This window comes from Chrysochloris asiatica, unplaced genomic scaffold (genome assembly GCF_000296735.1).
Source record: "Chrysochloris asiatica unplaced genomic scaffold, ChrAsi1.0 scaffold00009, whole genome shotgun sequence".
NCBI classification, from domain to species: Eukaryota; Metazoa; Chordata; class Mammalia; order Afrosoricida; family Chrysochloridae; genus Chrysochloris; species Chrysochloris asiatica.
Genome location: NW_006408527.1, coordinates 25472636 through 25498006, shown reverse-complemented (window position 1 = coordinate 25498006; position 25371 = coordinate 25472636). Strand labels below are relative to the sequence as shown.

Here is a 25371-nt window from a genome sequence, read left to right as displayed (position 1 = left end):
ACCATATTATAGTCAGTTTCAAACACAGAAGAAATAGTGACTGCTTAAAATACCAGAGATGCAACAGTACCTGTTCCCAAGGAATGAACAATTAAAGAAGAAGGACACAAAGAAACGGCGTATAAAATGCTGCAATGTGACAAGCTCACTGTGCTAGACGAGCACCTAAGAGTAATGCTCATATTCTTGCAAGAATTTGGAAACAATTTGTAATACGAAATAAATTTACCTGGTCTGAAAAGGAACCCTTAGTCTTGAGGCAATGCAGTCTAATGAAAGACTCTCTCTCTCTCTTTTTTTTTTTTTTTTTTGGTGGGGTGTCTGTTTATTTAAACTGGCATTCAACAGGCCTTACTATGGAGCACAAACTGAGTATCTGGGCACTATGGGGCTGAATAGGGCTGTGATGTCCAGGTATCCGGAGGTACAAGGGATCTGCTGAGCAGCCAGAACAGCAGGACCTGGCTGAGCAGGACAGGACAGGCCAAGACCCAGTGGATTTCAGCCCCACTCATGGTCTCAGCATAGAATGCTGCCACCTTCTCTTTGTGGTTGCCCTGGGTAGGGTCAAACCACATTTGCATACAGCAGCCACTCCCACAGCTGTAGTTGCTGGTCTTGTAGAAGTGACTCCAGATTTCATTGCACATGGCAGCAGGTGTGGGGAAGTAGAAATCAAAGCGCCAGCAACTAGTTCCTACTGGGCACTGGTTATATCCTGAGGTCTAGTTCCAGCCCTTGTTCCAGTTGGTCTTGCAGGTGTAGGAGGTGCGCTGACAGTCCTCTTTGCACAGGGGCACCTCCAGGATCCGCTCTTTGTGCCAGCTCTAGTCCACCTGTTGGATCCAGGGCCCCAAGTTGGGGGAGTAGACATAGAAGCAGGTGTCCTGGATGAAGTACTGCTTGCAGTCAGCATCCATCTTTCCACATTGGTCCCAGTTGAATCTGTACAGATGCGAAATATCCTTGTGGACTTCTTGGCTGATGTTCATGGAGCAGGAGGAGTTCTTCCGGGGGCTGCATTGACCGTGCAAGTTATTCTCGGGGCTTGGCTTTTCCTTGTGGTGCTTGGCATCCATGCAGACATTGGGAAGTCCTGTCCTGTCCTGTCCTGTCCTGCGGTCTTGAGCTGTACACCTCACCCGGGGGCTACCAACAGCAGAAGAAACAGCAGCTGGGCCCTGCCTGTCTCTGAAGGAAGAGTTGTGGTCTGGAAAAAGAAATAGCTCTCAATCTGGCTCTGGCTTTTGCTCTGCTTTGCACTCACCCTTGCCTCATTCCAAGGGGCAGCAGCGGTTTAGTGGCCTAGGAGACAGCCAGTGGGGAGGGCAGTGGGAGTGGAGCTGGGATCCGGTGAAGGCCACTCAGGAGTTAATTATTGTATGTGGGTACCAGCCAGGCCTCCATGGGGGTTAGGAGTAGTAGACTAATACCGTAGGCCTAAGACCAGTGACCAAGGAGCTCTGGTAGCGTAGTGGTTATGAATCGGGCTGCAGGCCATGAGGTCAGCAGTTTGAAACTACCAGCTATTCCGCGGGAGAAAGATGAGGCTTTCTGCTCCCGTAAAGATTTATAGCCTCGGTAACCGTATGCAGGGTTGCTATGAGTCAGAACCGACTCCATGGCACATAACAAAAACAACAAAGACCAGTGACCAAGCTCCACTTAACCTGTTTTCTCTCAAAAGCTCAGGTCTGGTAAAATTTTGCTATCTGAGGTATTGAAATCATTTGAAATAATCTGTCCACTTTTACCCACCTCCGTCCCCACTCCTGTTCTACAGATGAAGAGAATGACAGCCAGAGAAGCAAGGTAGAGTCAATGGCAGAGCACAGGTACAACAAAAGAACAAGGAGCTCCCGAATAGCCAACTTTCTTCCTAAAAAAGAGTCTTGTAGCAAAGGGAATCATATGTACACCGTGCCAGAGAGTGAGGTATATTTGGAAACCTGCAAATTTTTTTTTTTTTTTTTTTCTGTATAAGGCAGAGGGATGAGATGAAGCTAAAGAGGTAAGAAGATCAAACCAACCTTGTGGTCCAGTACTTTATCCCACAGCACCACACCAATTAAATAGTACATGCTAACCTCCCTGACCTAGGTCAGGGACTCATTAATAAAGATCAAACAGACACCAAATCTGCTGGCACTAAGGAGATTCCAAATCAGAGCCACAGAAGACTAAAAAAAAAAAAAAAACAAAGATCATGGGGAAAGGAATAAAACAAATATTCCAATGAGCGGTGTCTAGAGGACCCAGAACGCCTTTCTTGTGTAACTCTCTGGGGGTCATTGTATTCCTCCTGTTCTCACTCCTGATCATTCATATTTCCCTACTTACGACAAGTCAGATAACTAGTTAACTGTGTGTATGATTTTTTCTTTTAAGGTTATAATGTTGTCAGAAAAAAGATAGATGCCTTCAGAAAAAGATAGAACCAATTAAGTAGGCCAAGCTATACAAAATCAACCCTATTCTGTTCCAAGTGTTTTTACCCTAAGGAAGAAACGATAGAAGATTTAATTGGGGCCACAGCTGATGTGAGTTCTGAAGAAGTACGCAGGGAAATGGTGAGTACGAGAGATAAAGCTCTTCCTTTCTCTTTCCCCTCCCCATTTTCCTTGTCATCACTAGTATTTCTGCTCTATTTTCATCTAGGGTTGAGAAAAGAAATGGAGAGAGATTCCTGTGAGGAGCAGAATGAGAAATCATGACAATATTTCAAAAGGAGACAGAATTTAGAGAACTGTACAATGAAACACAGACAACTAAATAATCAACATTATACTTAAATTTTGCATACAATTTTAAAGATTTATTGTAAATATATTTAAAATCATATACTACTATTTTAATATAAAACACAGTATGAACATAAAACGTCATAATAAAAAGTAAACTTGAGATGTTTTTAATAAAGTTTAAGCTATTTTCCTTGCAAAATTATACCCCATATTTATAAAGTTATGGTTAACTTTACTAACTGGAACTTAAGCTGTATTTTTTGGCTTCAATTTAATCAATAAAAATACCTTTTTAGTAGGAAGAATAAATCTTCCTGTCTGATTAATGCACAATGCATAAATTGCTAAAGATCTTTAAATAGAAATGTGGTATAGTCCTAGAGAGATGATTTATTTATGTGCATGGTATCTCTCTGTGATGATTAAGCTTATGCATCAACTTAGCTAGGCCATGATTCTCAGTTGTTTATCAGATATTGTGTCATCATCTCCATTTTGTGATCTGATGTGAGCATTCAATCAGTTGAAAGGGGAGTTTCCTTAGGGATGTGGTCTGCATCCACTATATATGAGTGTTAAGGCAAAACTGAGCCCTGATGTGGTGCTGTAGTATATTCACTGGACTGGTCACTGCAAGATTGGCAGTTCCAACCCACTAGCCACTCTCAGAAACTCTATATAGTGTCGTTCTTTGTCTGAACTGATTCAGAAGCCCACAACAACAATATGGCAAAGTTTATCCTTTCTACATTCTGCATTTGACTTATCCTCTGACCTCCAGTTCTTGAGACATGAACCAGTAGATGGCCATTGGAGCTGCTGATTTTGAGTTCATTGGTCCCTGCAACCATGTCAAGATAAGTCTCTAACCAGAAGTATGACCCACATATTTTGGACTTGACAGCTTCCACAACTGTGTGAGCCCTTTCCATGAAATAAATGTTTCTAAATACATTTCATTTATTGACTCTCACTTTGAGAACAAATGTATGCCTGACCCAAGACATGGTATTTTCAATCATCTCATATGCATGTCCAAGTTGGATGATAAATAAGACCACAGAAGAATCAATGCATCTGAATTATGGTGTTGGAGAAGAACATGGAACATAACATGGACTACTAGAAGAACAAACAAACCTGTGTTGGAAGAAGTACAAGCAGAATGTTCCTTGGAAGTGAGGATGACGAAGCTTTGCCTCTTTACTTCAGACATGTTATCAGGAGGGACCAGTCCCTAGAGAAGGATTTCATGCTTGGTCAAATGGAGGGCAAAGAGGAACGAGATGGATTGCCACAGTGGCAGCAGCAGCAATGGGTTGAAATGTAGAAACAATTGTGAGGAAGATGCAGTACCGGGCAGTGTTTCATTCTGCTATGCACAGGACTGCTGTGAGTTAGAACCTACTAAACAACACCTAACAGCAACAACACAAATAGACTATCTTGTTATACAATATTTTGCATTTATGACAATAGTAAAAAGTCTATCTATTTTTCAAGTTAACAACATTCATCTGGCAGCCCTGAACACCATGATGTGAGACAAGACTAACACTGGGTGTGATGATTAAAGTTAAGTGGTAGCTTGCCTGGGCCATGATTCTCAGTGGTTTATCAGTTATGTAATGTTTTCATGTGGCAGTTGAGTAATGATACAGTCATCCTCTATTTTGTAGTCTGATGTGGTCACTGTCCATTTTCACATGACAACAATTTTTGCTTAATAAATTTGCAGGGTCTTTGTAACATAACCATGTCAATAAATGACGAAAGGACTTATACATCACACTTCACTGATTTTTCTCCTCTTAGTGGTTACGAATCGGGCTGCGACCCTTAAGGTCAGCGGTTCAAAACTACCAGCTGCTCCGCGGGAGAAAGATGAGGCTTTCTACTCCCGTAAAGATTTACACCCTCGGAAACCCTATACAGGGTCGCTATGGGTCGGAACTGACTCGATGGCACATAACAACAACAACAACAGAGAACCTCATCACTGGACCAATAAGCAACATTCTTATCAACAGAGAAAGGATTGAAGTTGTCAAGAACTTCATTCTTCTTGAATCAACTATCAACACTCATGGAAGCATCAGTCAAGAAATCAAACAATTTATTGCGTTGGAAAAATCTGCTGCACAAGACCTTTTTAAAGTGTTGAAGAGCAAAGATGTAAGCTTGAGGACTTGAGGTGCACCTGACCCAAACCATGGTATTTTCAATAACCTCATATGCATGTGAAAGCTGGACAGTGAATAAGGAAGACTGTAGAAGAATTGATGCTTTTGAATTATGGTGTTGGAGGAGAATACTGAAAGTGCCATGGGCTACCAAAAGAACCAATAGATCCGTTTTTTGGAAGAAGTACAGCCAGAATGCTCCTTGGAGGCCAAGATGATCCAACTTAGTCTCTCATACTTTGGACATATTGTCAGGAGGGACCAGTCACTGGAGAAGGATATCATGTTTGGTCAGGGTCAGAAAAGGAGAGGAAGACCCCCAACGAGATGGATTTGTCAAGTGACAGCATCGATGGACTCAAACATGGCAACAGTAGTGAGGTTGGCCCAGGATCAGGCAGTGTTTCATTCTGCTGCGCATAAGTTCGCTATGAGTCAGTGCCAACTCGATGGCACTTAACAACAACAACAACAGAGAACCTACAATAAGACATTTAGAACCCAGAGTGTGGTCTGGAGGCAGAAAATTGTAAATATGAGATTTCTGAATTGATTCTCAAGTCTGGCTAATCTTAAAGGCATTAATGATTCTGCTTCCAATAGTGAAGAATGCCCTAAGAATCTATGACAGAAGGTGGCAATAGAAATATGAAAAATATCACACCAATAGACCTAATATTTGTAAGAGACAAATATTTGATATTTTTCTACATTTTCCATATCTGATTCTTTTCTACATTTTTGTCAGAATGACAAGTATGGGGAAGCTAATTGGTTAGTCCTACTTTTACTAGACAAAGTTATGAAAGAAAGAGGTGAACTCAAAGTCTGAGAATCACACACAACTCAACTACTAAATACAAAACCTAAAGTTGCTACTTGTACCTGAAAGAAAGCCTTTTTCCTGTAGTAACAGAACCAAAACACAAGCTCAGAGTCTTCTTGTAAGAGTGCTTGAATTACATTAGTTGAATTCCCATCATTGAATGGTGTCTGAAATAAAGTGAGGGCATTGACTGGGAAGCATTGAGATCCTGAAACTTGGGATGGGGACAAACAGACAATCAGGAATTAGGGACACCATGTCCCTAAATTCCATTAAATCACTCCTGCTAATAGAACAATCCCTATTACTCACATCTGAAGAGATTATTCAGTCTTCTAACCCACTATCAGTTAAACTATTAACCCTTCCACCTTCATTTGATGATATTAACCCAGTTGTACCTGAAGAGTCTTTGTCTAAGTTATTACCTGAGACAGTGCCTGAGGTATTGCTTCAGACATTGCCTGAGGCAGATGCCTTACAAGACATTGTTGAATGTGCTCAGGACCCACCAACATCACCTGCCAGATCATGAGTTTTACATTCAACAAATTACATATTTTGTTTCGTTATTATGATTGTAATCCCACTCATGTATATACCTCTACTCCTTCAGTTATTGCAACTCTCCTTGTGTCTTCTGCTTGTCCACATTACATTTCCTCTGTTAACCTCCCTTTTGTTGTATATTGCCTTCCCCTTCATGGAAGTTAACATATGACTACCCCTAGTGAATAATTCTTCCCTTCCATCCCACCCCTGTTAACCATCACAGAATGTTTATTTTTAGCATGAAAACATTTTCTTAAGTTTTTACAACAGTGAGCTCATACATTTGTCCTCTTGTGACTGATTAATTTCACTCAGCATAATGTCCTCCAGGTTCATCCATGTTATGAGTTGTTTGGCAGATTCATCATTTTTCAACATTGTATAGTATACCATTGTGCATATGTACCACTTTGTTTAACCATTTTTCTGTCGATGGACATTTAGATTGTCTCCATCTACTTGCTATTATGGATAGTGCTACAATGAGCACAGATGTGCACATATTTATTGTGCCATGGCTCTTATTTCTTGAGGATATATACCAAGTAGAGGGATTGCCAGGTCATATGATATTTCTATTTCCGATTTTTTGAGAAAGTACCATACCATCTTCCAAAGTGGTTGCACCATTTCACAGTCCCACCAACAGTATAAGAGGGTTCCAGTTTCACTATAATTTTATTAGCACTTGCTGTTTTCTGTGTTTCTCACACACACACCATTCTTGCACCTCAGTTTAAGGTGGAGTTATTCCTGTCAGTTGCTGTATATCGTTGATCAATTGGTATAGAAGGAGCTAATACTGCCTCTTGCCCAGTGGGTGGAGTTACAGAGGATATGGTTGTAGCTGACTGTATGAGCAGTTACTACCTTCTGCCATGTAGAGCAAGAGGAGACAACACACACATGTAAGAAAACAAAACAGAACAAACAAGTAAGCAAATAACAGTGAAAACAGAAAATAAATGAGAAAAATAAAGAATAACAGAATAAAACATAAAGAATAACAGCAACAAGAAAAAAGAACATAATAATTGAAAAGAGAAAAGGATAGGAAATTAGAAATTTAGAAGACAAGTCCATGAGAGGAAGAAAAAGAAAGAACCCTCCCCCCCTCAAAAAAAAAAAAAAAACACAGGCGTTAAGATGAAAATAGAGATTATAGAGAATGTTGTTGCTATGTGCCATGGAGTCAATTCTGACCCACAAAGACCCTGAACAGGGTTTCCGAGGCTGTAAATCTTTATAGGAGCAGAAAGCCTCATCTTTCTCCTGCGGAAAAGCTGGTAGTTTTGAACTGAGGTCAGCAGCCTGATTCGTAACCACTACGCTACCAGAGCTCCTTATTATAGAGAATAGTAGTAAAGAAAAAAACAAGAGGGAAAAAGAAGAGTGGGGAAATGAAAAACAGAAGAAAAGAAAAAAACACATGTGGAGATGAAAAGGATAAAATTCTAGGGAAAGAGACAAGTAAAGACATAAACAAAACAAATAGTGCAAATATTGGACCCATAGAGGAGAAAACTCTAGTGGACTTCCGCCAGTGGAGAGGGCTATGACAATGGACTTCCCAGCCCTAGATGGAGCTCTTATACACCTAGATGAGCTCTATGTCCAGGGCAGCCAATCGGGTGTCTGTCAGGTCCGGAGCAGATCCCACTTGAATCCTTGCTCCTAGGGGGGACATCCAGCCAACACCCACCTCACACTGGTGCAAATGGTGATCTCCCAGGGAGCTGGTTCTACATTGGGGATTGATGAGGGAAGGGGGCAGCCACACACCTGGTCACCAGGAGAGTGTGGGGAACAAGAAGGAATCATGTCTTTTCTGTTACCACTTCTGGTGTGAATCTGCACTGCCAGGTCATTGTCTGTGTCCAAATCTGCTCACAAAATTCAAGATGGCCTGGCAAACCATTCACCAGGCAGTGTCTTTATTTCACCACCCGTACACAGCTTCCCCCTCCAGAAAGTATTCAATCCATTTCTCTAACCCTTCCTCTGAAACTCAGGATTACAGGATTATCTTCAGTATCTGTTTCATTTGGTCTCTTTGTTGTAGAGGGTCTGTGTGTAGTGTGTCTGTGTGTAGTGTGCCATCTTGCTGGGAGTCACGTATTAATATTTCTAACTATAACACATTCCACGCGATAATGAGGTTTTTGCTTTTGTTCCCCTAAAACTGTGTCTGTTCGATGAATTTCCTTAATGGTGGGGAAAACAATATTAAGTACCAGAAAAAGCATGCATTCAACCATCCAAATTATGACCCCTTTCAATGATAGTACAACAGTCAAAACCATTCAAACTTATGACACTCTTCAAAGCAATAGTCACAAACCATTATCCCTGATCGCTTTATTTTGTTGTGCTCTATTCTGTCTTCTCTGTTAAATTGCTACAAGTTCAAATATTTTACCATTTGGTTTTGATCTCCACAACACACTTTTGATTGAAAGACTTCATCAAGTATACCACAGCTTCAGTTGCTTATTCCATAATACTGTGCCCAAATCATTACTAAGCTGCCATAATTGATGGTTTCATCCTTATTTTCTGAAGACAGACCAAGAAATACTCTTCTTGGGTTATTTCTGTTGAATAAATATGTTTGCTACAACTTGATGGAAAGTCATAGTATCCCCGGGACCACATTTTCTGGGGCACAAGCACATCAATAGCTTAATTGTTCTGTGCAATGAAAGAGCTCACTCTTAGAAGTAGTAATAAGAGCTTCAGTTCAGAAAAAAAAAAAAAAATTAAATACACTGCCTGAAAATCTTCACACATATTTGTTATTGTTGCTGAGTGCCATCAAGTTTCTTCTAACTCGTAGCAACTCTGTATGGGGTTTCCAAAGACCTTGAGGTTCAAATTGACCTTTCAGTCTGGTGCTTATCCTATATTGCCACACTAGGACACCTCACATATAAAATTCTGTTTACTGGATATGATTTTTTTCTAGTAATAATATCCACTCATTCTTTTTAAATGCCCAATACTCACAAATGAGAAAGAAAGCACTCTTCTTACCCATGAGATGCTTACAATCTGATTCTACAAATAATGTTCAGGAGACAGAAAAGTGTATGCATGCTATAAATTCAGCAAATAGATAAAAATTAATTGGGGAAGATAATGGAGCATTTTGAAAATACTTGAGTTAGGAAAAACATATATGATTAGCATTTATTTTGCTCTAAATATATGTCAAGCATTTTCATTTGTAATATTTCACTTAAAATGCTTCATTTTCCCTAAATATTGTATATAATCCCCTTTAAGGAATTAAACCCACAGGACAAAAGTAATTTCCCTAGGATAACACTGCTTATAAGTTGGAGGGTTAGGATGTGAATAAGATCTATATAAGTCTAAATTCTATCATCTTTTTCTATCATCCAACAAAAAGAACTCCCTTATTCCATGCTGGCTTTGCAATATTGAGGGCAATACATAATGCATCACAAGTTAAATAAAGGTTGGATCTACAAAGAGGTAGACTGTAGTACTGCAGGACTGTTTGAAACAGGGTTTTCATTTTTTAAGAGAGTATGAGTCTACACACATAGAATATCTCAATTTGTCTCACTAGAAAGTAATAAAGGATTAGTTTCAGGAGATTCCATTTCTTAGCACCATTGCCTCACCATAGGCAAAGATTTGTACTGATTTATCTTACCAACTATTTCAGGTGATACAGGAATTTTTAAAAAGCATGAAATTGCATAAAACCTTCTTCCTTGAAATATAGTTTTCTGACAGGGTTAAAATCAATATTGGAATTACCTGCACTTTATTTTGCTATACTCAGATATATCCTTAAGAAAAGGGACAGGACTATTGCAGCCTTTACATTTTTGTGTTATTTGAGAGTTTCCCCTGGCAACCTTATGTTCTGGTGTACCACACAGCATATTCAAAATAGTTGTGGCAGAACAGCTGCACAGATCAGAATCAGATTTTAAACATGAAAGATGAGATAGCAGCATTGTGTCATCAAATCTTCCAGTCCCAGAAGCAAATGATAAGACATGCTCTTTTTTGATATGCTTTCTCCCATTTGCAGGTGCAATCATTTACAACTAAATGACACGAATGTCTCTCACACAGGCAGCTAATATGCACTAGAATTTTCCCAGTCACCAGATGGCATGCATTTCATACCAAGCTTGTTGAAATAAGAACTAAAATTGTCTGCCAATAAGTTGCATGGAAGTTTTCCACAGTCTCCTTAGGTGACCCCATTTAAGGTTTTGAATTTTTTAGGTCAGTAAGTTATAAATATTCAATTCTTGGTGACTCATAGGGCTGTGGTAGAATGTAGACAATCTCTGGATTTTTAACAAAATCTGCTCTTGACTGTCCTATGTCTTTAATTCTAAATAAGCCTTTAAGTCGAATTTGTAGGTAAGCTGGAACAGGTACAAATGCTTCTTACTTAGCCTTAGTTTAGTGCAAGAAAAGGCTAGAAGCTGTTTAAATGATTTGAAAGCTGCATGTGCAGCATCTGAAGGTAATTCTGATGAAGAATTTGTTGCAAGTCCAGGATGATTCGGTTGTTTCAAAGTGAGGGCACATTCACATTACATTAAAAAGCATGAAAGAGTTGTCCATAAATCAATATTCAAAACCCAGGCTTACTGTAATTATAAAATAATTCTACTTAGCCATCAGTGAAAATATTCTGACTATAGCTCAGAGTAGATTGTGCTTTTTTCCTTTTCTTTTTTTTTCTTATTAAATTCTTCTTGTTCTTCAATACAGTTCTTATTTACAATGCCACTGAAAAAAAGTAGCTCAATCTAAACAGCAAATGGACAATGATAATTTACTTGGCTACAGACATGAGTCCAACACTTTAGAGAATTCTTGGGAAGTTTAAAATTTATTTGAATTAAAAAAAATTATTTAAAATTTATTTTAATGTTGTAAATATATTTTTGGCCTGAACAACATTATCTATCACTGGCATTGGGATCTTATTCCTATTCCACACCCAGTCCTAGCTGGCGGGGATCATGTGATCAAGAGTCACCTAAGCTGAGCTTCACAACCTACTAGCATAGGAAACACATTCAGGAAGGTCACATGTCCCAAACCGGGAAAATCAGACTTGTAATACAACTATTGGGAGTCTGTTAAAGTTGCTTTATCCTTTAGATTTAAAAGCTTACTGTTCATCCGAAACAAACAAGATGCTGGTAGATTTCTATTATCATGTAAGGGAGTTTATTGGGGAATAAAGGCAAAACAGTGGAAATTAGGCCTCAGAAACACAGAGAGAAACAGGAGAAGAAGAAAAACAAGAAGTGAAAGAGAGGAAACAAGCAAAAGGCAAAAGATTGTGTCATTATGAAACTTTGAACCCTTGGATCCAGGGAGGTCCTCATTCCAACCTCAGGACTTCAGTTGTAAGTAATGCATTCCCTGGCTCCTTACATCAGTATGAGCTGATTTTTCTGTTATTTGGAAAGGAAAGTCTTGACTAATATGTTGTTAAGTACCGTGGAGTCGGTTCTGACTACACAGGGTTTCTGAGGCTACAAATCTTTACCAGAACAGAAAGCCTCATCTTTCTCCCAGGGGAACAGCTGGTAGTTTCGAACTGCCAAACTTGAGGTTAGCAGACCGACTCAAATAATATGAGATGGCATCGAAATGTTTGGGGGGTGGGGAGTGGGGAATGGAGTGAAAAGATCATGAGTTTTTCCAAGAACTTGTTGAAGCTCCTCGTACATGCAGTAGTAAATCACCTTTGTACTCTTCCCTACTCTGGAAAAGGAATGATGTGTTCCCAGACAGTGAGTAAACTGCCCTCCAGGTATTTGTGTCTCAACTTTGGAACATAATTCATTTTCTTAGGAATATGAGTCAAAATTCTTGTTCTATCTAAATAAAGAGAGATGGATGACTTGTGTGTCTAGCCTCACATCAGAAGGTAACTTTGTGAAAATTAAGTAGACCCCTTGAGGAGAAATAGTCTCTTACCCATGGATTGTTCCTCGTACCAGCCGCTCCTTGGAAACCCTATTCAGGGTCGCTGTGGGTTGGAACATTTAACAACAACAACATCTATATATGAGCCCTCGTAGAATAGTGGATTATGAGCTGTGCTGCTAGCTGCAAGATCAGCAATTTGAATCTACAAGTCACTTCTTGGAAGAAGCTGTCTGCTCTGGTAAAGATTTACAGCCTCAGGAAACCTATCTATACAAGGTTGCTGTGACTCTGAACAGACTAGGTGGCAAACAGCCACCACCACATATAACATTGTTATGCATGGGCATCAATGGCTTAAGTTTTTTTTGTTTTTCCCATACATAGCCTCAGTCATCCAGTCAAGTCTGATTCAAAGCGACTCTGTAGGACAGAGATAGAACTATCTCATGAGGTTTCCAAGGTAGCGTAATGGTTACGAATCGGGTTGCGAACCGCAAGGTCAGCAGTTCAAAACTACCAGCTGTTTCGCGGGAGAAAGATGAGGCGTTCTGCTCCCATAAAGATTTACAGCCTCGGAAACCCTGTACAGGGTCACTATGAGTCGGAACTGTCTCCACAGCACATATAGCAACAACAACGAATCATTAGGGAAGCCGAATGTCACATTGTTCTCCCTTGGAGCGGCTGGTGGGTTTTAGCTGCATACCTTTGTGTATGTATTGGAGTGCTAAACCACTATGCCACCAGAGCATGTTCTATACAATAAAGTAAACCATCTAACTATAAAATGCCTTTCTTTTTTCCTGAAGAAAGAGAGTAAAAACAGCACTTCAAATGCCATTTAGACTTACGGTTTCCTTTGTCCTTTTCGGTTCAGCTTTCAGCAACACTTGTTCAATATGGACCTGAATGAATTGATGAGCCATGACTAGGCATCTCTAGTCCATTTTTCACAATGACTCAGGTTTCACCTTTCTCTTCACTCCAACACATCTCTTCATACATATCTGATTCTGAACGTCACCATGGGCTCAGAGGACTCGTTCACTCTCAAGCGGATACTTTTTCTTGTGCTCTCTGTTTCATTCTTTTCCACCTCTTTAAAGACATCATTCTGTCACTTATAAATGCTTTTAAATATGTTATTTATCACTGTTCCTATTTCACTCCACTGGCTCTTTTTCTTCCTCTTTATAGCACAAAAAAACAAACTACAACCTTTCCTTGGGGGTGAGTGGAAGACAAAACACCTGGCTACTATCACTCCCTTTAGCGTCTACACTACAGCAGTAATTAGTACCACCTGAATGTGTTTGGTTTGTATCTCTTGCTGAAATCCTTGTGATTAGTTGGCAACATGTGACTAGAGTTGTCCAGAGTTGTCAGTGTAAGGGACACATCACTTCGGAGCCAGATTATTTAACTGCCAAGATCTTCAAGAACATCTTTCTATCTGCTGAGACCTGTCAACACACAGATGGTGACTGCTCTTTCATTTGGGTTGCAAAGTAAGGAGACATAAAGCAAAAACTTTAAAATTTGAAGGCAGCTTGTTACTGAAGCCAAAATTGGCCAGTTCTGACCAATATACTTACCAATGTGGGTGTGTTTTTGTTTTTAAATTTATGAAATAGAGGACAATTTCTTTGTTTTTTAAGGTATTGCTTTTGTTTTCAGAACATTCCTTCACTTCTAATAAGTATGTCTTCCATTATCCTGACATTTACAAATACACTCTTGCAATCCTGTGGTTTCTACCCTTTTTCTGTGCCATCTTCACTTTCCTCTACAGCTCATACCAGTGATCATAAGTTCCATCCAGAAATTGTCATAGCTCCCATTGCCTGAGACTTCTCTGACTCCCCATTACCTGAGACTTCTCTGACTCTCTTGCTTAACAGACTTCAGCCCTGTTTCCCATATTGATTTTCTTGAGTTTCCCAAGGCTCAGAGCTGGCAGGATTGTGCAATGAAAAGACTATGAAATGGCCTAGATGGTAGCCAAAAGTCAGAGGTCTACTCAAAGGCATCTAACAATAACAACACAAAAATTTAAATTCCACTTATTAGCTATGTGATCCTTGACAATTTCAAATTCCTTTTCAGCAAAATAGGAGTAATAATATCTAACTAGCAGCATTTCCATAAGGATTAGGAATACAATGAATGAGAAGTGTCTAGCTCATTAAACAATAACAACAAAAATTTGTTGTCAAGTGAATTCTGACTTGTGGCAATCCCAGTGTGTTACAGGGTAGAACTTTGATCTTCAGGGTTGTAAATGGATGAATTTTTGGAAGAAAGTTATCAGACCTTTCTTAAAAGGTGCCTCTTGGTAAACTCAAAATCGAAATTCTCAAAAGCTGAGATTTTTAAGTTTTTGTACCATCCAGTAACTTCCCCTAGCTCATTGTTGTTGTTAAGTGCTGTAATGTAGGTTCAGACTCATAGTGCCCATCAACCTTGTGGTTAGCAGTCAAGTGCCATACCAGGACTCTCTCTAGCTCATAGAAGGACTAAACAAATGATGGTGGTGATTTGTATACAACTCACATGTCTCTAATGACTCCATTTCTCCTTTAAAAGGAGTTACTGAGGGTGTCATTCATATTGCATTCTAAAGGAGGAAAATAATCCACTCTGAAAATAATCCCTATGTTAGTATTGCCATTAGAGGTGCAATATTACAGCACACTCTTTTCAAAGTTCAAATAGTAATCCCAAGCAGTTGCCTCAGCCACTATTCCAATAGAAATCCTATTCTTTGCTACTTTCCCCTACTCATAATTCCTGGGAATCCTGAGAAATACTTAAAGTATTACAGGAAGCACAGATGGTTGTCACTTTAATACACTAAACAATATCTGTCACCATTTTTCACCATCTCATAACTGACTGATGTTGCTTGGTCTGTATCAAAGTAGTGTAAATACTTTCTCAATTATCCTCCAAAGTAAAGCTATGACCTAACTGAGATGTTTAACCAACTCCTCCAGAAGGCCTGAGGATAACTGAAGTAATCACATAGAGTAGTTGGTGGTTGTTAATGGAATTGGCTCTTAAAAGAAGCTATACTTAAGGCCCACTCCGAACCTAGCACCTAAGAGATCTTCAAATAATTCAACATCTAGCTCTAGGAAGCCTCACTTGGAATGTGCTCCCAAATCTTTTAGAATACAGAAGAAACTCTAGTTCTCTACCTCAGCTCAAGTTTTTCCCTTCAGGAGGATAATTAACAGATGAAAATGAATTAATTGGACTCTGTTGTGCTGTGGGTTAATGCGTTAGACTGCAAAGTTGGTTTGAACTATAAGGTCGGTGCTTCAAGCTCACCAACTGCTCCTTTGTTGTTGTTGTTAAGTGCCATGGAGTCGCTTCCGACTCATAGCGACCCTGCACAGGGTTTCCGAGGCTGTAAATCTTTACGGGAGCAGAGCGCCTCATCTTTCTCCCGCAGAACAGCTGGTAGTTTCGAACTGCTGACCTTGTGGTTTACAGCCCGATTCGTAACCACTACACTACCAGAGCTCCTTAGAAACCCTATAGACACAGGGTCGCTATGGGTTGGAACCGATTCAATGGCACTTAACAACAACAAGTATCAGTTGAACAACAACAACAAAAAAAAAACCCTATTACTGTCAACTTGATTCTGACTCAGTGATCCTATAGGGTTTCCAAGGCTGTAAATATTAATGGAGGTAGACTGCTGAAAGTGAAGAGGACTTAAAATATCTTTCTCCCACTTTGTCAACTGAACCATCTAGCTCCCTGTATCACTTACTGTATAATATAGGAAATGCACTGCAACTCTTAGTGACTTAATTTTTCCTTAAGTGTCTTTTTTCTCTATTGCTGCTATAACAGAAATACCACAAGGGAATGTCTTTAGTGAACAGAAATTTATTCTTTCATAGTTGATTGTTGTTGTTAGGTGCCATCAAGTTGGTACTGACTCATGGTGACCTTATGCACAGCAGAACGGAACACTGCCTGATCCTAGGCCAACCTCACTATTGTTGCCACACTTGAGTCCATCGATGCTGCCACTTGGCTAGTCCATCTCATTGGGGGGGGGGGGGTGTCTTCCTCTTTTCCTCTGACCCTCCACCTTACCAAACGTGATATCCTTCTCCAGTGACTGCTCCCTTCTGACAGTATGTCCAAAGCATGAGAGATGAAGTTTGGCCATTCTGACCGCCAAAGAGCACTCAGGCTGCACTTCTTCCGAAATGGATCTACTGGTTCTTTTGGCAGACCATAGCACTGTCAGTATTCTCCTCCAACACCATAACTCAAAAGCATCAATTGTTCTACGGTCTTCCTTATTCACTGTCCAGCTTTCGCATCCATATGAGGTTATTGAAAATACCATGGCTTGGTTCAGGTGCACCTTAGTCCTCAAGCTGACATCTTTGCTCTTCAACACTTTAAAAAGTTCCTGTGCAGCATATTTGTCTAATGCAATACGTCGTTTGATTTCTTGACTGCGGCTTCTGCAAGTGTTGATAGTTGATCCAAGATGAATGAAGTCCTTGACAACTTCAATCTTTTCTCCGATGATAAGAATGTTGTTTTCTTTACATTGAGATGTAATCCATACCGAAGGCTCTGCTCTTTGATCTTCATCAATAAATATTTTAAGTCCTCTTCACTTTCAGCAAGCAAGGTTGTATCATCTGCATATCGCAGGTTGTTAATGAGTCTTCCTCCAACCCTGATGCCACATTTTTCTTCATAGAACCCAGCATCTTGGATTATTTGCTCAGCATACAGGTTGACTAAGTATGGTGAAAGAATACAACTTTGTTGCACACCTTTTTTAATTTTAAACAATTCAGTGTTCCCATGTTCTATTCGAACAACTGCCTCTTGGTCCAGGTACAGATTCCTCATGAGCACAATTAAATGTTCCAGAATATTCATACTTGGCAATGTAGTCCATAGCTTGTCATGATCTACACAATCAAAAGTCTTTGTGTAGTCAATAAAGCATAAGTAAACATCTTTCTGATACTCTCTGCTTTCAGCCAAGATCTATCGGACATTAGCAATGATATCCCTCATTCCACAGCCTCTTCTGAATTCAGCTTGAACCTCTGGAAGTTCTCTGTCAATGTATGCTTGCAGCTGTTTCTGTATTATCTTGAGTAAAATTTTACTCTCATGGAATATCTAAGAGATTGTCCAATGATTTCCTCATTCCGTTGAGTTTGGTGGTGTAAGTACTGTGGAGTCTGTTCCAACTCATGGCGACCTGTACAGGGTTTCTGAGGCTGTAAATCTTTATGGGAGCAGAGTGCCTCATCTTTCTCCCATGAAACAGCTGGTAGTTTCCAACTGCTGACCTTGAGATTGGAAGGGTTCAAAGTCCAAACTCAGAGCTCTAAATGTAGGGGAATGTTCTCTTTCTTTGTCAGTTCCAGAGAACAATCCTTGTCTCATTTCAGCATCTGTAGGCCGAGCATTCCTCAGAGATGGATATCCAGGCATCTTAGCATCAATGGTATGCTGGGCGTAGGAGCTTCACAGTGTAGGACTACACCATTCCCAGCTCTTCTTTCTTGGTGTTAGTAGGGTCCTCTCTTTTGCTTATCTGTTTACCCACTTTAATATCTCTAAAGAGACTGACTCAAGATACAACCTAATCCTGTAGATTATATCTGGTCTCATTATTAACATCACAGAAGTGAGGATTTAAACCACATTGGATAATCATATCAGATCAGAGCTGATCACATCAGGTCACATCATGAGAGAGTAATTTTATTAGAGCTCATCATGGGGGATTACTACTTATTAACTGACAAACCAGTGAGAATCCGGGCCCAGCCAAGGTGACACCAAACCTTTATGATCACATTAACTAAAATGTGTATTACATTAACAGAAATATAGAATCTATAGCATAGGTTGTTGTGAGGATTGAATGATATAATGTTCATGAAGTACTTGGTATAGAGCTAGGCTGTGGTAAATTGTTAAGTGCTTTGAGTTGGATTCTATTCATAGCAACCCTGTATAGGGTTTTTGAGACTTTAAATCTTCACAGGATCAGAAAGCTTAATGTTTCTCCTGTGGATTGACTGTTGTGCTTGAACCATGGACCTTGTGGTTCGCAAGTCAGTGGTTATTGTGTGGAGCCACCATGCACCCAATATGATAAGTCCTCCTGACATAGTATTATTACTAACATTATTTAGAGCTATAACTAAGCATTTGTGGAGTGCTTATTTTGTGCTGGAGTTCCTGGGTGGTACAGTTAACATGTTTAGCTGCTAATGAAAAGATAAGCAGTTTTAGTCTACCCAGGAGCACCTCAAAAGAACAGTTCAGTGATGTACTTCCAAAAAAAATCAGCCACTAGGAAGTCTATGGACCACAGCTGTAATCTGGCACACATGGTGAGTCAAGTACATGACAGATGTATTCTATGCCAGGCACACAGTCAGGAGCTTCACATATTTTCACCCCATGAAGCAAATGCCATTAATTATATTTTTGTAGAAGTTAAGCAATTTATACAAATTCAGAGCTGAGATCTTAATATGAGATATCTGTTAGACGTTTGTCCCACTATTTTGAGAACATAATCACAAAATCCCAGAGTCCCCAAATTTGAGATAACTGGTTTCGAGTTACTGTATATTTGGGACATAATTCAGGTGGAAATTTCAGTACTACTTGTTCCGTCTCTTGCCACAGAAGAAGATAGACTTTAGGCTTAAAAAAAAAAAAAAAATCTATGAAGCTGTAGTTTGGAGTATTGGTATGGTATTGTAGGATAAGTATTGGGCAATTAATCACAAGTTTGGCAGTTCCAACCCACCAGCTGCTCCTTGGAAACCCTTTACAGAACCACTATGAATCCAAACTGACTGAATGGCCATTAACAATAACAAGAAGCTGCAATTTGGTCTGTGAATCTGACCTCCTGTGACTTCCTGTTCAGAGCACACACTGAGACACATACACATACAAACACTGCTCCTTCAAAATGGTAATTTTCAGAGACAGGGAATACACTTCCATATTTTAAAAAGTATCCCTGCTAAGAAAAAAAAAACAATTTTCTTTATGACATTTAAAAGACTTGCTGTTGAGTTGATTCCAACTCATGAAGACTCCATATATGTCAGAGTAGAACTGTGTTCTGGAGGGTTTTCAGGGCTGGATTTGGGGAAAGTACAATGCTAAGTCTTTCTTCTCAAGCACCTCTAGGTAAACTCAAAACTGTAACCTCTCAGCTAGCTGCTGAGTATGTTAACTACCTGCACCACCCAGGGTTTAGTAAATCAAGTCTGAAACAAGATTTCTAAACCATTATGTATGCAGCATATAACTGTTTAGCTAAAATAACTCTAAAGTAACCTTTTCCAGGGGTAAAAAAGAGTCAACATTGATCTAAAATGTACAAACTCCTTGGAATTCCTAAAATGGCAATTTTCCAGACCTACTCTCCACTAGTGGACTTCTTCCACATAAAATTACAATCTACAATGAGGAAATCAAGTATCACCATCATATTGTTGTTGTTGTTGTTACGTGTCATCAAGTCAGTTCTGAATCACAGTTCTAAATCACAGGGTTTCCAGTGCTCTGAATCTTTGTAGAAGTAGAAAGTCTCATTTCTCTTCTGAAGATGACTGGTAGGGTTGAACAACCAACTTTATGTTTAGCAGTCCAGTGTTTATCCTACAGAATCACCACCATATTGCTGATTCCTAAATTAAGAAACTATTGACTAAGTCCTTCAGCCAAGTTCTAATTTCAGTATTTTCTATTTCTTACAGAACATTGCTATTTGAATGCCCGACTATCAACTAAGAACTGAGAGTATGAGAGAGAACACTGCACTTTTTTAAAGTGTGGCTTTGAAGTTCTCTCTGTTGGTTTGAATCGAAGGCCTAGCATTTGTGGCTATATATCCTTGAGCAACTTGTATAATCACCAATATTCTGCTTCCTCATCTGTAAAATGGGACTAATATTAGAACCATATTGCAGAATTTTGAGAAAGAAAAAATATACATATAAGATATAACAGAATGCCTGGTACATCATACTTATCGGATACTGTTCTCTCTCTGTGTGCACTGCTAAGATGCACAAATTAATTTGATCTCATCTTATTAGCAAAGTATAATTTTTTAAACATTTTATTGTAAATTCAGTGAAGCCTTAGAGATTAGATAATCAGGTTTGCATTAATAAATTCTACACTTCATTTCAATTCAAGTACTGCAGTCCCCTCAATAGAACATCGCTTGTCCCACTTCTGCCTTGTTTCCTGTTTCAATTCATCTGTTTTCCCCACCATTCTGAATTTTATCTGTAGGAAATGATGAACTTCTCAACTTGAATGGTTGACTCATCTATGTTGTACATGCCTAATACCATTCTATGTTTCTGTTCCTTGTATATCTCTCTAGTGCTTGGCTGAAAATGGAACCACAGTAATGGGGGTGAGCAAGGACCACAGTCTCAGTATTCCACAAGTTTCTATCTGACCAGTAAGCCAGTATTTTTTATGATTTTGAGTTTTGTTCTGCATTTTTCGCCCACTCTATCCAGAAATTTCTAATGTGATCACTTTCAGAGTAGTTGGTCGTGGTAATCAGGTATCACCTAGTTCTTCTGGTCTCAGGGTCATGAAGACTGATATTCACATGGTCCATTAGTCCAATGTACTAATTGCTTCCATGTGTCTTCAATTTTCATCACTCTTCTTGTCTCTGGCAGAGGCAGACCAACAGTTTCCTCTTAGATGGCCTCTCATGAGCTTTTAAGGTCTCAGTCACTACTTGCCAAAGTAGGATGTAGAGCACTGTCATGAGTAAATTTAAATGGTATTTTTCCACAGGATCAAAATCTTGGAACTTTCTTTAATTTATACTTTACTGCCCATGTTGTTGTTTTTATGTACTGTGGAGTCAGTTCTGACTCATAGCAACCCTGTACAAGGTTTCCAAGGCTGGAGCAGAAAGCCTCATCTTTCTTCCACAGAACAGCTGGTAGTTTCGAACTGTTGACCTTGAAGTTTGCAGCCCGATTCGTAACCACTATGCTACCAGAGCTCCTTATGTCACTTAAATTCCTTGTAGAATGCTATGATGTATTAATGAATTAATTATAAATGAATGCAGAGATTAATATAATCACAGAGTGCTGATTGTTTTCAAAGATTTCTCTCATTCTTTACATTTCTGCTGTCAAGGTCCTAACTTGACCTTCCAGCTCCTAGACATTATCACCTCAAAAAGCTCTCAAACTGATCTCTCTACCTTTAGGCTTTTGCCTCCAGAGTTCATTTCCAAATTGCATATTTTAACCTGTTTTAATAGATTACATTGTTTTCAATCTATCACCTTGCAATGGACCTTGATTTCCCTATCTGGTCTTGGTTTGCATTGAAAGATCACCATCATCAGGTTGCTCTGAAACAACCTGATCACTCAATGTTTCCAGCACTGGCCTTCAGTTCCTGAGTCTGGGTGCTCTCTTATGCCACATGCCAATGCATTTGGCTTCATCGCATCTCTACCTTATACATTAAGAATCCCTCCTGCTTTCTAATACACAAATCTGAGTATGCCATTCCTGTACATTTTATCCTGTAATGCTCCTTTGGTGTTGAATAAACACTCTCTTAATCACCATGTTTACAGAGTTAACTTTGTTTTAAGATAAACAAGACATAGTTCTGGCTCCTAAGATGTTCACAGTCCTACAGCAAGATTCAGAAATACTCACTGATTCTAGCCCCATACCTACCTTTGCTTGAATCCTATTGTTCAGCATACTTACTTAACAACAAGCACTTTTCCAATGTTCCCTGATCTCTCACATTATCAGAAAGATTACTCAAAGTCCATCCCAACTTCTGCCTGGGTTGTGTTCCAATTGCTATTGTTAGTTGCCATCCAGCAGGCTCAGATTCATGATCACCCCGCATACAACAGAGTGAAAAGTGTCTTGGCCCTCCTCCATCTTCATGTTTGCTGGTATGCTCATTTATTGTTTCCAGTCACTGTGTATTCTGAGTGCCTTCCCACCCAGGCAGTTCATCTTTCTGCACTATACTGAACAATATTCTATTGTAGTCCATAAGATTTTCACTGGCTAATTTTTGGAAGTAGATCACCAGATCTTTCTTCCTAGTCTTAGTGTTGGGTGGGATATCCTACCAGCCAGACAATTGTGGAAATGTTCTAGGTAAACTCTTGTAACAGCCAGTACATAGCAAAAAACAATGTGTATTGCTCTATTCTGATTATGTCATGATGCTTTGATTCTCTTCTGAAAGAAAAGGCAGATCAATGTATTTCAAACTGTCACGAGCCATGGGAATTGACTTTTCCTTGCAGACACTTTATTGTCCAACGGAGGCATAGTGGCACAGTAATTAAAGTGTTCAGTTGCTAATTAAAGCCAGTGGTCTGAACCCAGCAGCTGGTCCAGGGGATAAAAATATGACAATCATTTCTGTACAGATTATAGCCTTGGAAACCTTATGGGAAAGATCTATTCTGTCCAATAGAGTTGTTAGGAGTCAGAATTTCAGTGAGTTTGGTTTGGGGTCCATAAGACTTGTATTCCAACCTCTTAGTACTCTTCACTGCATTCTCCAATCTCTTAATACTCCCCTGGGCACCTTTCTTTTAATAGCTCATGCTTCTCTATTAGATTTTGCCAGCCTTGATCTAAGCATGTAAAATAGGTCTCAGATCAAACAAACCTGATTTCAAATTGTAGGTTTACTGTAGAGGATATTAGAAAAAGTTAGTTACCCTCTCTGGACCTCAGTCTTTTCATATATAAATAGGAATAATAAAAGATATTACCTTATAAAATTGTTGGGAGTATAAAAGAGACACTGCATGTAAAATATCACAGTAGTCAAGACTTATTAGGGAACCTAAGTCTGTTTGTTGTCTATCCATGTATCCATCTGTTGTGGAATGGATTATGTCATCCTGCAAAAAGTATAATGGAATTCTAATCCCCATACCAGTGATAGAAGGAGCTCTGGTAGAGTAGTGGTTACAAGTCGGGCTGCCAACCTCAAGGTCAGCAGTTCGAAACTACCAGCAGTTCCACGGGAGAAAGATGAGGTGTTCTGCTCCTGTAAAGATTTACAGCCTTGGAAACCCTGTGCAGGGTTACTATGAGTCGGAACCGACTCCACAGTACTTAATAACAACAATGAGTGATAGGGAATGGTCAGAAGTTCAAACCGGATTCCAATGAGGACATGGAATGAGGGATATCATTGCTAACATCAGATGGATCTCAGTTGAACACAGAGTACCAAAAAGATGTTTGCCAGTGCCTAACTGACTATGCAAAGGCTTTCAACTGTGTCAGTCATGAGAAGCTATGGACAACATTGCAGAGAATGAGTATTCCAGAATTTTTAATTGTGTGCAGTCATTCAAAGAGAGCATAGGGACCCTGAATTGTTTTAAACCAGGAAAGGTATAGAGCAGGGCTGTATTCGTTCAGCATATTTATTTAATCTGTATGATGAGCAAATAATCTGATAAACTGGATTATATGAAGAAGACCATGGATGGCATCAGGATTGGAGGAAGACTCATTAACAACCTGTGATATCCAGATGATGCAACCTTGTTTGCTGGAAGTAAAGAGGACTTAAAATAATAATGAAGATCAAAGACTACAGCCTCTAGTATGGATTACACCACAATGTAAATCAAATAAAAATCCTCACCACTGGACCAATAAAAATCATGAAAAATGAAAAAAAAGTTTGAAGCTGTCAAAGACTTCATTTTGCTTGGAACCACTATCAGTACTTATGGGAGCAGCAGTTAAAAATCAAATGACATATTAAATTATTCAAATCTGCCACACAAGACCTTTTTAGAATGTTCAAGAGCAAGGAAGTATGTTAAAGGAATAAGATGCACCTGACCAAATCATAGTATGTTCAATAACTTCCTATGCATATGAAAGTTGGACAGTGAATAAGGAAGACAATAGAAGACTTGATGCATTTGAGTTATGGTGTTGAAGAAGAATTTTAAAAGTAACGTCGACTGCTAGAAGAACAAAGAAATCTGTGAGGGAAGAAGTACAGCCAGAATACTCTTTAGAAGCCAAGACGATGACACTTTGTCTATCATACTTCAGACATATTATCAGGAGGGACCAGTAACCTGGAGAAGGACATTAAGCTAGATAAAGTTAGGGTCATTGAAGAAGAGAAAGACCCAAAGAGATGGATTGGCATAGTGGCAGCAGCAATGGGCTCATGCTTAACAATGACTATGAGGATGGCACAGGACCAGACAGTGTTTCATTCTGTTGTGCATAAGGATGCTGTGAGTTGGAACTGACTTGATGGCACTTAACAACACCTGTGGATGCAATCCTACTTGGAAATAATATTTTCTTTGTTATATTAATGAGGCCATATCATGTATGGCATTCCCTTAACATAATCATGTTTGAGTTATAAAAAAAAGCAGGATAGAAATAGAAACAAGCACAAATGCAGGGAGTGCAAGATAGATGCATTGTGAAGACTGCCTAAGAACTGAGGAATGCTGGGGTTACAGAAGGTAACAGAGACAAGAATCTCTCCCTAGAGCCACACAAAAAGAGCCTCCCTGTAGAGCACGTTCCATGAAATTGGACTTCTAACCTCCTGATCTGTGAGAAAATCCATTTCTGCACTTTAAAAATACTCACTTGTGGTATCTCTGGAATAGCAGCACGTGCAAACAAAGTCACCAACAAAGACCGTATCCATTAATGCTTTATTGTTCAGCTCTTGTTTTGTTTTTAATCATAGTCATTATAGAGATCATAGAGTCTGGTTTTTAATCCCTTGCACTTTTAGATAGACAGCACCAACAGAGATGGTCACAACCAGAACTCATAAGCAGAGACTTTTCAATCAGTGAGCACATGAATAAATTATCAGAGCATGCACTCTCTTCCTGCATGCTCAGCAGAGATCTTGCCTCCCACTTTCCCTGAGGAAATAGATGCCATTGAGAGGCACTCCCTCAAATCCTCACTCCCAAACCTCCAGGCATAAGGTGGGAGAATGGCTCCAATTAAACACAGGACTTCACACACCAGGAATATATATA

General features: G+C 39.4%; 1 pseudogene; it reads right to left on the bottom strand.

The window, feature by feature from the left end:
- Window positions 1–383: 383 nt before the first annotated feature.
- The window catches only part of LOC102819803, a 124678-nt pseudogene continuing 99690 nt past the window's right edge, over window positions 384–25371 (bottom strand).